The following is a 15819-nucleotide window of genomic DNA, read 5'->3' on the forward strand; positions in this document are numbered from 1 at the left end:
CTTTCTGCACTAAGGTTTGTTGCAAAAATACCAACGCTTTATTGCAATTACTTCTGCAATTACCATCAATTATATGCATAATCTTTGCATAAAATTAATTTGAACTTCTAAAAATGGTCATATTTTCCAGGTAACATTAGCCATTTATTTTTATCTCCTGTTTTTGCTTTTAGTACTTTCTGCTGCCCATGAGCTCTCTGTAATCCCAGCATCAATTCTGACTTTTCTCCCTGCTGCTTCCTACCCTACTGAAATTCCTCCGTGTAAACTCTGGGCTGAGCAATGAGAGAAACTTGTACTGCTTAGCTCACAGCAGAGCAGAAGCCCTCAAGACAAGAAGAGTAAAGGACATTTTGGAGTTTTGCAAAAGGAGATTGCCTATAAAGTTCTGCTTTCATGTCCACTTCTGAAAGTTCTGGGAAGGTAAGAAGTGCTCGTGTAAGGATGGCTCCTGCTGGTACCCAACCTGAGGGTTTTCAGTCAAAGACATAAAAACTACTTGCTGTCTGAAGGCATATTTTATTTTACTTTCAACATTAAATCTCTACAGAGACTGCAATATATAGAGAAGAGTCATTTTGTTACCATTAAAGCATAGATTTTTTTATTTTTTATTTTTTTTTGTGTGTGGAGGCTTTTCACTCAGAGGGTAGGAGAGGAGATGAGAATACTGAAAATTTTCCCCTTAAATCCTGTTAGCCTAATTAGGACTGGGAAAAAAAAGGGGGGGGGGGGGGGGATGGAGACAGAGTGAAGAGAATAAGTTAAATAAGTTGAAGGCTTTGAGTAATTTGATAAATTTCTTAAATATTTTTCTAAGGCAGAAATAAGTTTTATAGATGAAGATGATATAAAGGAATGCAAATAGTGAGTAGAGCGTTTAATGATGTCTTCTAATCATGAGGACAAATGCAGGATGTGCTTTAAATTCAGGGAAAAAGTGGGAATGCAAATGAAGTTCTGATTAAACAATGTAGCACTTGATCCAGAACTCGATTCAGGAAAGTACTTAAATATAAGCTCGACTCCTGCTAACTTGGAGTGCTATCTTCTGTCCTTAAATGCACTTTTGGAAGTATTTTTCTGCTCATGTGCGCTTTACTAAATGGAAAAGAAAAGGAGGGCCGCTTCCCGCCCTTTTCCCTCAGCACAGCGCTGCACGGCCGCTTCCCGCGCTTTTTCCTCAGCGCGGTGCTGCGCCGCCGCTTCCCGCCCTTTTCTCTCAGCACAGCGCTGCACGGCCGCTTCGCGCCCTTTTCTCTCAGCACAGCGCTGCACGGCCGCTTCCCGCCCTTTTCTCTCAGCGCAGCGCTGCACGGCCGCTTCCCGCCCTTTTCCCTCAGCCGTTGCTCCCTCGCCTCGCGCCGCGACCCCCCCCGGCGCTCCCTCACGGGGACGCGCGCTGCTGCCCACGCTTGAGCACGGGCACCTGGCGCAGAAGTGGAAAAACAAAACAAAGCACGGTATCATTTTGGAAATATTTTTATAAGGTGCTGCAGCAAATCCTGAAAAGACTTGCAAATAATTGCATGGCTCTTTTCAAGATAAGAAGGGAAAGAGACGATGAACTCCGTTTTCATCTGAGGTACGGGTTGCCCGGGGCTGCCCCGGTGGCTGTAGGCGCTCGGGTTGGTTGTGGATCACAGTGCTAGGACCGCTGGCTGCAGACTGAAGCTGTTTGGTCCTCAGCCCCAGGGCTGACACAGCTACAGCAGGACCAACCCTTTAGGTGATGCCAGCATCAGTAACACGAATACATTGCTGGATCCCCTCTTAGCTCCTACATTATACCTGAGGCTATAAAGATAAAAATACTGCTTAGGTGTTGGTAAAAGTTGCTTTATTTGAGATGAACGCGTTCCAGAAAACAAAGCCTGCAGAAGGATTAATTAAGATAAGCTATGTTTACGTCAAGTGGAACTGAAAATCAAGTCTCTTTGCATGCCGCTTGGTTAATGGAAATATAAGTTGTTTTATTAGTCAAATGGCACAATTAATTATAGGGAAGATATTTTCTTTTTCCTCTGGGGCGTCTTTATGACTCTGCTTACGCTGCTTACAATTAATCCTAATGGAAAGATCAGACCAAAAATCCACAGTCTCTTGTAAACTTTCAGAACCTGATTATTGCTTCCAAGCGCCCAATGCAGTGATGCCTTTTTTCAGAGCTTAATAAGCTTTCTACATTTCATACAGCAGAGCGTAGTCCAAAGTCTCTGTTTTCCTGCGGCATCTGATCCAGGCAAGGTGTTCTGGGTTCCGGAATTGCTGAACCACTGAAACTTCAGCTGCAGAGCTATTGGGTAAATGCGTTGTTGGTGTCTACTGACAGGGTCAGCAGTGTGTGGCTGCTGCTCAGTCCACCACAAGTATTGCCACGCATGTGTTTGATTGATGTATGCACGTAATGTGTTAGAGTTCTGTCTTTAAAGCTGAATTTGGAGCGATGCTATTGGAGACACGTTGGTTGCCTTCGCATTCAGCTGAGCTTCTTGAAATGCAAACAGCTAATGGCAGAGAAGGGACAGAGAATAAACAGCAGGCTAATAACATATTCCTTTCATCCTGTTGTTTTATAGACCTTGATGTGTCCTTCCAATTTATTGAAATTGTGGTTACCTTTGCTGTTATGAGGGCTGATGTTTTTGGAATATCATAATTCAGCAGCGACACTGATGTGTTGCTAGCAAAAAGTCTTGCAGTGTATTGCAAAGTGCCTTCCTCCTCTTCCTCTGAATGAGACTGAAGGACTTTTATGAATCTTCCAGTATTTTAATATCATTTTGCTAGAAAATACATTATTTATTCTTTTAATGGGAAATGTAACAAATAGGGATGGCTCTTTTACTAGGACATCTGCTGGGGAGCAGCTCTGGCTGAATGTGAGTGAGCGGTAATGACCATTGCTCACTGGGGACAATGTTAGCAAATGTTCTACTTAGTCGAGAGGTCCTTAACCAGTGCCAAGAGATACAGCGGTGATCAGTCAGACTTAAGGGGTCAAATTAGTCAAAGTAAGATGGTAAGCTCAGACCTACTCTTATGCCAAATAAACACTAAATGCAACAAATTTTCTCATACATTATTCACTGAGGTACTTCATTGTCTGAAATCTTGTGGGGGCTTCTCTGACAGTTTTTTTTTAAATGTTCTTTCTAACTCCTTGGTCCAAAAGGCTTCAATTAAATGAGCGTGTCAATGATGGGAAGGATCAAGGCCAGGGCACGCTGCCTGATGTAGTTATTTTAATAATTTTAGCAGTCTCCATGTATTTAATATATGATTCTCAGTTTTGGTGCAAGGTGTGGTGAGATTCAGCTCAACAAATAAAATGGATTGTCATGGCCTAAAAAAGGAACACAAGCTATTTTTTATTTTTTCTACTGAGCTCATAATCATAATGTATAGAGTATCTTCAGGCTGGTGCAGTAGTCCTGCAGGTCAGGGCTGCCTGCTGGAGTGCACCCTGCCTACCTCAGCCTGTGTCAGCACCATTCCCTGCCACAGGGGTGAGGCGCGGTCTCTGTGTCTGGGCAGTGGGAGGAAGAGAGAGGAGGGTCTTCAGGATCTCTGAGTTAGTCACTGCTGGAAAATGTTTTCTGATCCCATGCTGAAGCTAAATATTAAGAGTTGTTCGGTATCTAATGTGCTACACAGACTGTATAAAGAATTTTAAATAAATGGAGATAACAGTTTGAGAACATAAAGAGGGGTGAATCTTAAAATGCTTTAAAAAAAAAAAGCTTCAAAACTTTCAAAGTGTGGATAAAAATGCAAAGAAAAAAACTCCAAGATTTTTAGTTGATCTCCACTAATTCTGAAAATGTAGTACTTACAGAGGGCATGGAAGTTTGTTAAAGTATCATTTCATTTGTCCTTAGCTAAGGTGTGTTATGTTACTGTTAGTAATTTCCTGTAATGTGACACTTAATGGCTGGCTGTAGCATGTGTAAAGGTAACTTCTGTCAAATTTGCATTTCACAAGCCTCTGCTTCGTAACCCTTCCAATATATTCCTGTAAAAAGCTAACCCATGTCCATGCCTTCTACTACCCCCAACTCCAGCCAGTCCTCCATTAGAGAGATTTTGCAGAACTACTCATGAAATCTGCTGAAAATGAAAAGTCAAGGAAGCATTGTAATGAAGTACTCATCAGAGAGAGATTCTTTAGCTCCCTTATTGTATTTATGAAGCTGAAACCCCTTGCCTGCTATTAACCAAGTTATTTGAAATAAGGATGAAAGTGAAACAATGGGAAATAATTTGATCTTAAAACTAGAAAGATCAATCTGCGTATTTCATAGAGCTTCAAATAATTTTGACTACCGCCACTTTACTACCAAGTAGTACTAATGAAGAGTATTTATGAAGACCATACTAAATGCAACTCTGAGCAGCTCCATTGTGGGAGAAGAAAGTGGAAGACCATAGCTTCAGTTACTGTATCTGCTTTCTTCTCCTTTTGAATATAAAGCCTGGATTAGACTCACGGACTGCTCTGTGCTTCAGCCAGACATCTCTCAACTAGGCATCGCGTTGGCCTGTTGCTTCCCTCTGTTGTGGCTGCGGATTAGTGCTGACAGATGGGAGCAGTTGAAGAAGAATCACCAAGCTTATGTTTGAAGATTGAGCTAAAGTGCCCAAACGCCTTCCTTATTTAAGCCTTCCCTTCTGAATCTGATCTGCGTGCATGTTGCACAGATACTAAAATTTCCTTTTGCATTGATATGAATGTTGGTTTCCTTGAAAATTAATTTAGGGTACTTTGCTACAATGATTTGAAGAGTGCAGGTTGTCCTGTGTGCTACTTCTTACAGAACAACAATAAAAATAGCACAATTGCAAACCTGTTTTTATTGTTCATAGTCTATACATATACATATATATTCTTTTGTAACAATGATCATTGTTGTAGTTTGTATCATCTAACTTAAGGTATGCAACTTTTTGTGGACAGTAGATATCTTTCTGCAGCTTTGTATGATCTCCAGGCAGCTACATGGATGCCATACCTGCATCGTATGTTTTGTGCACTGTGGGTTGCATGTAGCCGCACCCATTCTGTTTGAATAAGGGCAGGAATTGCTATGGCCTGAATAGCCCTCCCTGCTGGACTTGTTCTTCTCAGTGTCACTTGTTCCTATTGGGCAGCTTGGAAATTTTACGAGGCATTAACACTGGCCAAATTTGAGAGCAGAGAGATGCCCTCCTTGGACAGGCAGTGACATTCCTCACTTGTTCTGTTGGCTAGAAGCTTGAGCACTCCAGCCTCGGCCCAAAATACTGGCATGATTTACAGTCTTCAGTTCTGGTGTTTATTACAGTGTGGATATAAGACAAATCAGTCATCCTTTAGGTTTTGTTACCTGACGTTCCTTCCATTTTGGCAGGGAACAAGCTTAGCAATACTGAGCTGTCTTAAGGTAAGAAATGAGATGTTGTTGTTGTTGTTAAACTAGTGAAGCAGGAGACAAGGAGGGAAAGAAGCCTCTCTTGAAATAGCAGATGAATCCGTGCCTGTTATTTGCACTCAGTTATTATTGTTCTTGCAATCCAAAGTAGGATGATGCTATACAAAAAAAAAAGGAGAATCATTAGTGCTCATTTGTGATTACAGTGAATTAGCTAGGTCCTGCATCCTGTGAGAGCTATCATTTGTAAGAAGAGTGTACTTATTAAGGAAAGAATGAAAGCTGTAACTGAGGGTATTTTTTCTAAGAATGACTTATCTACAACTACATTATAGATTAGTATTTCTACAATAGCTTTCCAACCATTTGGCAATGGATACGTGTAAATCCTCTGAATAACCTGCAGCAATAACAGCTGGTAGTGCGATTCAGAGAAATACCACAAAAAAAAAAAAAAAAAGGCCTGAAGAATAATGAGAAAACTTTTAAGAAGAAGAAGGATGGCAGTGATCCAGAAACATCATCCCTTCAGGATAACATTTACCAGTAACGTGTGTAGTCCTTTGCTGGAAATGTTGCAGTTGGGGTCTTATCTGATGCTGAATCCTGTACACCTGTGTGTGACTTCAATGGCCCAGATAACTTATTTTAAACGTCAGTTGCTCTCTGAGATTCTGACTAGACTCCAGCTTTAGCAAATTACCTCCTCAGTGCCTAACTTTTCCTCCTTACTCTGCTTTCTGCAAAATGGTATTGCAGTATTATTTTGCGTTTGTAATCAGCCATTTGTGTCAGGCAAAAAATATTATCTTTTTAGTGTTTTTTTTAATATCAGTTTTCCATGTGTTTCTTTGGCAAGGGGCAGTCAAGTAAAATTGATTCTGTTTGTGTACATGAAGGTGCCCTGTAGTCTTACAGTAAATTAAATCACTACACGATTAATACAGTCAACAAAAATCCAGTTCATCTAGCTGTGAATATGTGGTATAGAGTTAGAGGGCACCTTGTCCATGCAGCTCTCGTTGCTTTTGTTGTGGAGAAAAAAATTCATGGTTCTCTGAAGTTATCAATAGAGCACAGATCTGCACATAGAACTAAAGAGACTATTTGTATATGCTCTCATTCTTATGAGGTTAACTGTTTGTAAGAATTATTTATCATTCAGAAACTTCAGTCAGTGTTTTAAATAAATAGTAGAAAAATTCCCTCGAGATCTTTTATGGTCAGAGTAAATGAGAAAGATTTATAGCATCTAAGAACATGCTGAACAGGAAACACTTTGGTAGAAGTGCCTGTGAAGGGCGGTGTGCAGCGAGCCACACAGGTTAGTGGGTATCGCCTTCAACTTTCCAAATGAACTACATAGAAAACACAAAGTAGTGCAAAACTGGTGATGTGGCAGGCTAGAGTAGATCCTGCTGACTTCTTTCAGAGCATCTGTGGGTGAGCTGGCTTGATGACTAAATTCTAGGAGAAATGAGAGATCTTACTAATTCATCACAAAACCAAGCAGCGATCTCCTTAAAATATTCAGTTGGAAGTAGCGGAAATGCAATGTAAAGGTAAATGAAAGGGTGTTTTGAGCTTTTGAGAGATGCATTAAAGCCTTCCATCAGTGAAGAACTTGTTCCTTCTCATTGATGAAGCTCCTACTGAGGAATAGGCTAACTTGCTTTGCCACAGGTAGTAGGTAAAAAGTCTTGACTGAAGTAAATGAGATTATTTCTGCAAGTTCTACTCAGTTTTCTGATTTTCCTGAAAATAACAGCAGACACTGTGTTGGAGAGTCCATAGAGCTTTGTTAGACTCATTTTCAGAAAAACAGAAAGTGTTCTTGTGGCTTTGTGCTGCTAGTTGTACTAGCATTTATTTTCCACCTTGGAAACTCTTCTGGTAAATGAGAGGAGATTCCAAGCATCTTCTAGAGACTATTTGGTTAATGTACTAACTTCAAAAAAGTTGTATTTAGACAATCTGGGAAAAGAGATTTAGATTAAGTGACTTTTTACATTCAATGCTTTATATGAACTCCTACATCCAACAAATTCAGCTATTTGTGGAATTATTTTGGCAGCCAAAATTACTGAGAAAGGAGCGTATACCTGCTCTGTCAGGTCACTGCTAATCTCCTAAATGCAGGAAACTTAACAGCCATAAGTGCCTTGCCAGTCTTAGCCATTTTTTCCTAGGAGACTAAGCATGTCAAAACAGAAAATTCTCCTAGGTATGATTTAAGCTATTGTGTGTTAACTATAAAATACAAGATGGGCTGGTTTGATGGTGTTTGAAGAATATAAATGCTTGATTGACATAGAAGTTGGATGTAAGGAGCCTGTGGGGGAAAAATGTTTAGTGAGTGAGTGATTGAGAATGTGCTATTTAAACCGTTTTGGTTTGTAGTAGTCAAATACAGTATTTTATAGTGAGCATACTGTCCTCTAGAGAATTTGGCTCTCCATTCCCTAATCAGGTTGATGAGCACATTAATATGCAAGTAAAGGAAATCTCACAGAAGAGTTGATTATCTTATCACGTGTGAAGCAGCTGATATAGGAACATAATTGAAGCAGTTCTAAAAAAGCTTTTTTTGGGTCAATAGTTAGCAGTACCCTACTTAAAGATGTAAAAGAAAAGACTATATTTTAACAAAAGTGTAGCAGGTGTTTTGATAAAGTAGGTTGGTTGGCCTAGTCACAGCACTTGGTTGCAGAACAGAGGTGGTAGCTACTTTGTAGACTTCTTCCTGTGTGGTGTTTGCACCAGTTAAGAGATTACAGCGTGTTTTTTAATAAAATAAAAATGAAAGATGTGCAGCAAAAAGCCATAGTTTAGACAATGAAATACAATGTTGTTATTCCTTCCTGAAAAAGACTGCAGCAACAGGAAAGACCACACAGTCTGTCTTGCCTTTTATATTTCATCTGACTTAATTAATTTTCTTTCATGTTTTCCATGTGCAAATACAAGGTAGACCTGAAGGACTGAGATTTCATTAGTGTTTTGTGTAGGGGAAGGAAGAAAAGGAGGTATTGCTTCAGATTTTGTGAATACGAGCTCATCTAAATGCTTGTCTATGTTTCAATAAAAATATTTAAGCATTTTTGTTACTCATATACATTAATGATATTATATATTGCTCAGATATTGCTCCTTCTCACAGCAATTAGATCATCTGTTGAATCTAGAGATCTCAGGCTTTTGCATTTCTCACAGTAGTTCCTGTGCTGACTCCAGGAGCTTGTGTTTGTCCAGTGCCTATATGGTGTTGACTTTAGAGGGATGGCTGGATGGCGTTCTCCTTAGCATTAAGCTTTTCCATTCCTTTGTTCACTTTTTGCCTTTACAAACCTGCAGAGTACAATCAGGAGGAAGTGATGGTTATGGGGAAAGCATGAGCTGAAGTCTGATTCTTGTTGTTTGTACATTAGATCTGCGTGCAGTCTTTTCCAGGCAGATGTGAGCTCTCCGCCCTGCCCCCATGCACAACAAAGCACCGTGGGGGCACAGTCAGTGCCAAGCTGAGTGTGAGCAAATGAGGCCTGTAGAGGAACAGCGCTCTGAGGTTGAGTGCTGTGCTTCACCAGGACATCCATGTGGCTTCCAAGCAGATCAGTCTGTGGCAGAGCCAGCTCACCCCTGCTAGCAAAAGGCTGTGTGCGACGTAAGCATGTGCATCCCTGAAACCTTTCTAGTCTCCCTTGTGCTCTTAGCTAATGATTCTAATTAAATATCTGATAAATTTTTAAAATGATTATATTGAAACTTACCATCATGCTGATTGGCTCATTTATGTAATCTGTCTGGAAGTAAATACGACTTATGATTCACTGTGTGAATACCAGTAACCAGCTGCTTTTAATCACGCATGCATTTAAAAGGGCACTGCACAAAAATTACTGAATACTTTCCAATACTTGAGGAATTGGTAATAAATAGCAGATGTATAAAAAGGTATAGAGACTCAGTGAATAAATTACTGTTATTAAAAATGGAACAAATAATGACCAAAGAGCAAGATTGAACAGTCAGCATTTTGTGAAATTTCCTAACTAATGTAAGCTACAAAGAAACTTTTCTCAAAACTGGGCAAGCTGAGATAGAATACATTATGAGTAATGAGCTCAGAGAATGATGTAAGAGAGCAGAGATTTATTGCGGATTGATGAAACAGAATATATTCATCCTGATCTTGAATCATAAATGTCTTGTGACCGCTTGTATTTCTCTTGTTATTTGACTCGTTGAATGGCATGGAGCTGCATCAGGGGACGGTCAGATTGGATAGTAGGAAAAGGTTCTTCAGTGTAGGGTGTTTGGGTGCTGAGACAGGCCCCCACAGGGCAGTGGTCATGTCATCAAGCTGCTGAGTTTGAGAAGTGTTTGGATAATGCTCTCAGACATAAGGTTTGGATTTTGAGTGGTCCTGGATGGAGGCTGGACTTGGACTCAATGGTCTTTGTGGCTCTTCTTCCAACTCAGGTGGTTCGGTGATTGTTACTTTTCATCAGCTGCTCATATACTATCCATGGGAAAAGATGAGAAAATGCTGTAGAAGTTATTAGGGTTATCACCTTAAAGTTATCTGACAACTTGGAAGGGACTGCTAGAGAATTTCAGAGATCTTTCCTCCTTTCTAAAGTAATGTTTTCCATTTAATGTTACCTCTCAAATTCCACTGAAAAGATACCATGTCAAGGTGTGCTCCTCCCTCTGCCAGATTATCTATCTGCAATTGCTAGGTAGACTGTTTAGTTTTGTTTTAAATTTTTGGCATGTTTCAATAGTTATGTCTGTTTTCACTGTTAGACCTAGCTTTCAGCTGAATCCTCTTGCAAAAGATCTTAAGGAAGATTCAATTCTCCTGATTTTTTCTTTCCCACTCTGAGTATGTTTCAGCTGTTACAATGGTTTTTGAATGCTCTTTTGCATTGGCACAAATGTCTGTTAGTCTGATTTCTGCTGTGTAGCTGTATGAATGTGAATTAAAAAAAAAATTCCAATGATGATCTGATTATCAAAAGCATATAGCTGTATTCACAGTCACTGACATTTATGCTCAGTTTAAAATCTTACTGTGAGGGGTTAAGAATGTGTGTAATTGCTCTTCTGGATAAAGGATGATTTCCTTAATTTTTTTTTTGTGCTCAAGGAAAATTCATGCAAATTCTTTCAATGTAGTTTCTCCACAGATGATTGGCTGACATAGTGTATGCTGGAGAGTTTATTCAGTCTGGAAGCGGGGCCTGTTCTTGCAGCTGACTCGAGGCTAGAAATTGGATCCCATCCTAGACATCTCACTAAGGACAGAGCCGTATCAGTTAATACTTTGCAAAAAACATGAGAGCAGAAAACAGTCTGTTGCTCAAATAATTTAGAGATAGTCATCACAGCTTATATGAGTAAAATTAAACTATCTTTCGACCAGATAACTTAGAGCTGCCAAGAATGCAATGGTATACACTACAGTGTCCAGGAAAATATTGGCCCATGACAACCAAGTTTCATGATACCGGAGCGGAAGTACTGAGAAATCATAGAACTATGAAAGCTCATGCCACACAGCACTAGAGAGAAAGGAGAAATACTTTTATCCCTGCTTTTGAGAATAGCAATGGATACACATAGATTTTTCTTCTTGCTAAAGATCACTCAAATAGCCTGCAGCAGACATACAGGCAAACTTACCTTGCTGCATTTGCTATGTGACTACAGATTAAAAGTGCAGCTTTAGTGTGCATTGTGGCCTGCAATAAGACCTAAAGCGTTCAGAGCCTTTGTGTGCGGTCTTTTCTCCTTGCTCTTGTGGTAGCAAAGCCTCAACCATAACTAGGTTAGAGATTTTGTTGCTTTCTATTTGTTGTCAGGGTGAAACAGTTATTGCTATCGCAGTGCTAAATGAGTCAGATGTAAATGGAGATTGGTTACTGAACAAATTAGCCACAGTATTGTCAACAAGCTAGAAAGAAAGGAGAAAGAGTATACTTTGTTACCGTGCAGTCCCAGAACAGAAGACACAGAACACGTAGATCAAAATATAATTTTGACCTTGATCAAGAGCATCGTTGTCATTTAGCTACATTCAGTGAGAGTCAGAGAGTAAAGAATTCATCCACATTTCTTCTACCTGAAATTGTTTCTCCCAGTATGTAACTGGAAAGTTATTCAAGTATATTGCTTTCTTGACATATAATTCATGTGCTGACCTTGTTTCTATTCTAAAAAAGTTAGTAAGCAAAAATCATTCCATAAATTACTTCTTAGTAACTTTTTTTCGCATAGTTTATTGAGAAAACTTGGATTAATGGTCCAAGAAATTGGAAGCTAAATGTTCATAAATGTTGATAAATGAGAGCTTTATAACAAAATTTTTGGTGGGATTCCTAGGATGATTCTTATCAACTCACACTGCTAATGTAACATTAAATGTTTATGTTATGTTAACAGGCAGAGATCCATTTCTCAACTGAAGAAATGGTCAGAAGCTGAGACTGTCCTGTGCTTGAAGCATGACAGGTGATGCAGGCAGGCCAGAAGTAATTAATATCTAAATTATTTGTTTGGGTCTTTGGAGTACAAAGGAGATCTTTCCCTGAGGGAACCTAAGATCAGCTAAAAGTGCTTGTAGATTAGTAGATTAGTCTTTGTATTTTTTTGAAAAGATTGTGTGTTTAATAGGAAAAAAATCTACAGATAACTGCCACAAATTATTTACCAAGTCATTGCAAAATACTACTGGGTATTTGGCAGGAGCTTGTAGAAGCTTCAGTGGAAACAATGGCAACTTGTGTGTTAAATTGTGGTCCTCTTTTAACTTAAGATAATTATGTAAATAACTTGTATCATTGTTCTTTGATGCTAAGGAAGAACAACAATGCAATAGAAAAGATATTCTAATCACTTCATCTTGTTACACGGAAATGAGAATTAATGAAAATTTTAAGTGGTAATTATTCTTTTTATTATATAGAAGCCAGTCAAGGCAAAAACTGCCATGTTCATAGCTCAATACAAAGAAGTCTGAAGTAGCAGACGTCTAAGATCTTGGAACCTACTGGAGCTTTAGAGCTCTAGTATTTTGTCATCATCCTTTCACAAAAAAAACATGTTGGACAAGCATTTTAACTTACTCATTTATTCTTGTTTAAAAAGCCATGACTTTGTACAAGGCTTTCATATCTTGTTAGAATTAGCTCTGTATTTTCTCAACTTGGTTTTATGTGACTTTATGCTAGCTGACTTTATGCTATACACTCTCTAAGTAATTGCTTACTCTGTGCTAATATGGTGCTAAGCCAGAAAATTTTCATGTTGCTCTTACATAAGAGGTCCTATCTGAAATGAGGACTCAGTTGGGTTCAATATTCTGTGTGCACAGTTATATGCAAGCATTGTCTGAAAAAGCTATCTAATTATAGTTAGTGCCTTTGCTAAACATTGTTCTAAACTATTAAAACCACTATAAAACCACACTATAATCCAAGTTAAGCACACCACATACTGATAGAAAACTACTGTGTTAGATTCTAAAGTAAAACCCTAAGTGGATTAGTTTTTCTGAACAACTGAAACTGGTGAACTGCTGAAGCATGGAACAACCCTCCCTATGGTACAGAATTTTTCAGAGGATACCCTATGCAAAATCTGTTCCCTATCATGTGATTTTTCAGAAAGAAAAATGCTGAAGTAATCTATTGAGAGCTTTAGCAAGCAGAGTCTGAGTCGGATGAGGCTCTAACTGTGACTGAATCCTTGGGTTTTCTGTGGGAAGAGTACAGTGCCTACTACAAGGCAATACATATACTTCTGTGGAAAACTGGAAGCTGTTCTCCATAAACATTTTCAGAAGTCTGCTACTCAGTGAAGGTTGGGGCAAAGGACCATACTCTGTACTGTCATGGGGAAATTGAACTCAGAGTCCGCAGTTCCTCTCGTATAATATTATTATTGCTGCTCCCAATTTCCTTGAATACTTCTCTGACTGTAGTTTTTGGTGTTTATTTCTCTTTCATTAGTCTGAGATTTCAGAGTTCTTCATTCTTGTTTTGCTTTGTGCACTACCTGAGATCCTGGGAAGGAAAAAATCCCAAAGAACATTCCAACTTTGTTTCCTGGGCTATTTTAGCATGCCGTGTCAGAAAAAAAAGCAATCATGTCCTTTTGTTGAATTGCATGGGAGTTCCCCTTAACTTCATGCTGATTCGTATGCTTTGCAATTCTTTGCTTTTCAAATTTTGCATGCTTAGTACTTTTCTGTTAATTTCATTTCTAATAGGATTTTAATACATAGAAAGAAAACAATCTCTTTTGAATGTTTAAAGTCCTAATCTAGCTGTGTAAGTCTCTCATTATCTAAGCATTTCATATTCTCAATAGCTATTTTAAAGCATTTTCTTGTGGCTTTCACTGGAGTTTTGATTTGCATTTGGTGTCTAGGCATGTAGTCATTTAGGTCTTTTACAGTATGCTATTTAAGTGTGTGCTTATTAGCTTGAGCAGCATTTTGGTCTGGAAGATAAGACAGTTGAAGTTAATAAAATGTGGAGAAGTACGAAGATGACCAGTTTTTACTGAGAAATGTACTGTACTTAACATATTTTAGCATGATATTGAAGTATTGGTAAGAATATTTCTTGTAATTTCAGTGAAAGAAATATGAGCAAACAAAAGAACAAAGTCCAAATATGCAATACCTAGCAGAACTTTCAAAAAACATGTTAGTGATCCTGAACCTGATTTCTGGCATTTCTGTTAGCTTGCTGGGGATTGAGGTAGATATGAGCATTGCTAGTGAGAGAGAAACCTGCAGCACTGACGAAAGTGCTGTGCATAGCACCTGAAAACTGTAGGCCTTCAGAGCTGAAGGAATGGGGGGAGCAGAGAAAAGAAGAGGGATGGACTTCATGCTGAGCAGGTTGTGACAGTGACAGGTTAGGTGATGGCTGGGGAATTACCAAGAGTGCAATCTGAGGTACTCATTATGTGTCTCCAGATGGTTTGTGTAAAAAGATTGAAAAAGATTTTGTCTGTCACTCTGTAAGAATATTATGTGGATATTAATGATGTCGTCAACAGTCTCCTCATTTTTATTCTTGCAGTATATCTTTTTCTATGCCACTGGATGCTTTGTGCACAGAAGACAATCAGCTTTGTATTCTCACTTGTCTTCCATTTCCTCCTACAGCTGATACTCCTTATTACTCCCTATAGACAGCTTCTGGAAACAAGGAAATAAGATCTTTCTTTGTACATTGCTCATGGTTGTCATATTACTTGTCTGCTTAGAAAAAGGTATGCATAGCATTAATAGCTGATGTGTATCACATCTGGAAGGCGGCGTTGTACCTTTTATTTACAGTGTGTTGCCCTCTGTTGGAACATGTCACTGGCTGTTCTATCGGCAGTGATAACAAGGTGATGCAGCAGTTATATACCTGTGGTAGGTAATGCAGCACTGGGCAGAGAAGAGATGCTGTCAGGTTACAATATGGAGTTAAGTATTGCAATTGGAGAGAAGATGCTGTCATCTTAAAAAAGTTGTAGTACAAATATGGTGACAGTTTGGGTAGGTGTAAAGCATTTTTTCCTTGATAATGAGCAGTCCATAAGACAACTAAAGTGCTCTTTAATTTACCCTTTCCATTCTGAATAGTAAACAGTCAAATCATTTTAAGGAAACTGTACATAAACAAAAAAACATTTTAATGCAAAGCTTGATGCCAATAATTCATTGCTGAATATATGACTGACTCTTGTTACTTAAGCACTAGAAACTGCTTTTTCTAACAGTAGAGAATATTTTGTCTAATAATGTATAAAAATAATGTATTGATGTTATAGCCATGAAAATGGTCTTTATAAATGATTGTGGTATTGTGTTAAATACACAAGAAAGCTACTTTAATACTACTGTATTAACCCACCACAGTGAACTCTGGAACAGCACAACTTATCGAACACATACATTAAGAACAAAACGAAGTTTTTAAGCCCAATTAAATTTACTTTAACAGGATTTAACAGCGTCTATCTACAAGTCTAGATTTGAATTTATCTGGAGTCTGCACCAATGGCTACATAAGTCATTGAACAGATTACTGTCAGCTTTGGTGGTCTTTGGATCAGGCAGGCAGATGTATGCCATGACACTGGCATAACCAATGGCAAAATATGTATTTCTGAAGCCACCCTGTTATCTGGCAACTGTTCCGTTAACATCTTTCTGAACCTACAAGATCAGCTACCCAGTTAATGGCTCATAATGCATATATATAATTTTTGACTGATTCCTGCTAAGCAAAATAATCTGTGTGCCCTATTCAGTTATTTAACTCTTCACTCTGCATTTCTGCAATACAGATCAGAATCCAAGCATCTTCCTTTTATTCAGTGTTCAGCATCTTCCTTTTAT

At 38.8% G+C, this 15819-nt stretch overlaps 1 long non-coding RNA gene across 2 annotated transcripts in view; it reads left to right on the plus strand.

Annotated features, from left to right (window-relative positions):
- LOC110406436 overlaps positions 1140-15819 on the plus strand; it is a 297282-nt gene continuing 282602 nt past the window's right edge. For both annotated transcript variants that reach the window (XR_002443473.1, XR_002443472.1), the window contains exon 1: positions 1140-1585. This is a non-coding gene — a long non-coding RNA (uncharacterized LOC110406436). The remainder of the gene's footprint in view (positions 1586-15819) is intronic.

The sequence above is a fragment of the Numida meleagris genome, chromosome 14 (assembly GCF_002078875.1).
Source record: "Numida meleagris isolate 19003 breed g44 Domestic line chromosome 14, NumMel1.0, whole genome shotgun sequence".
NCBI lineage: Eukaryota > Metazoa > Chordata > Aves > Galliformes > Numididae > Numida > Numida meleagris.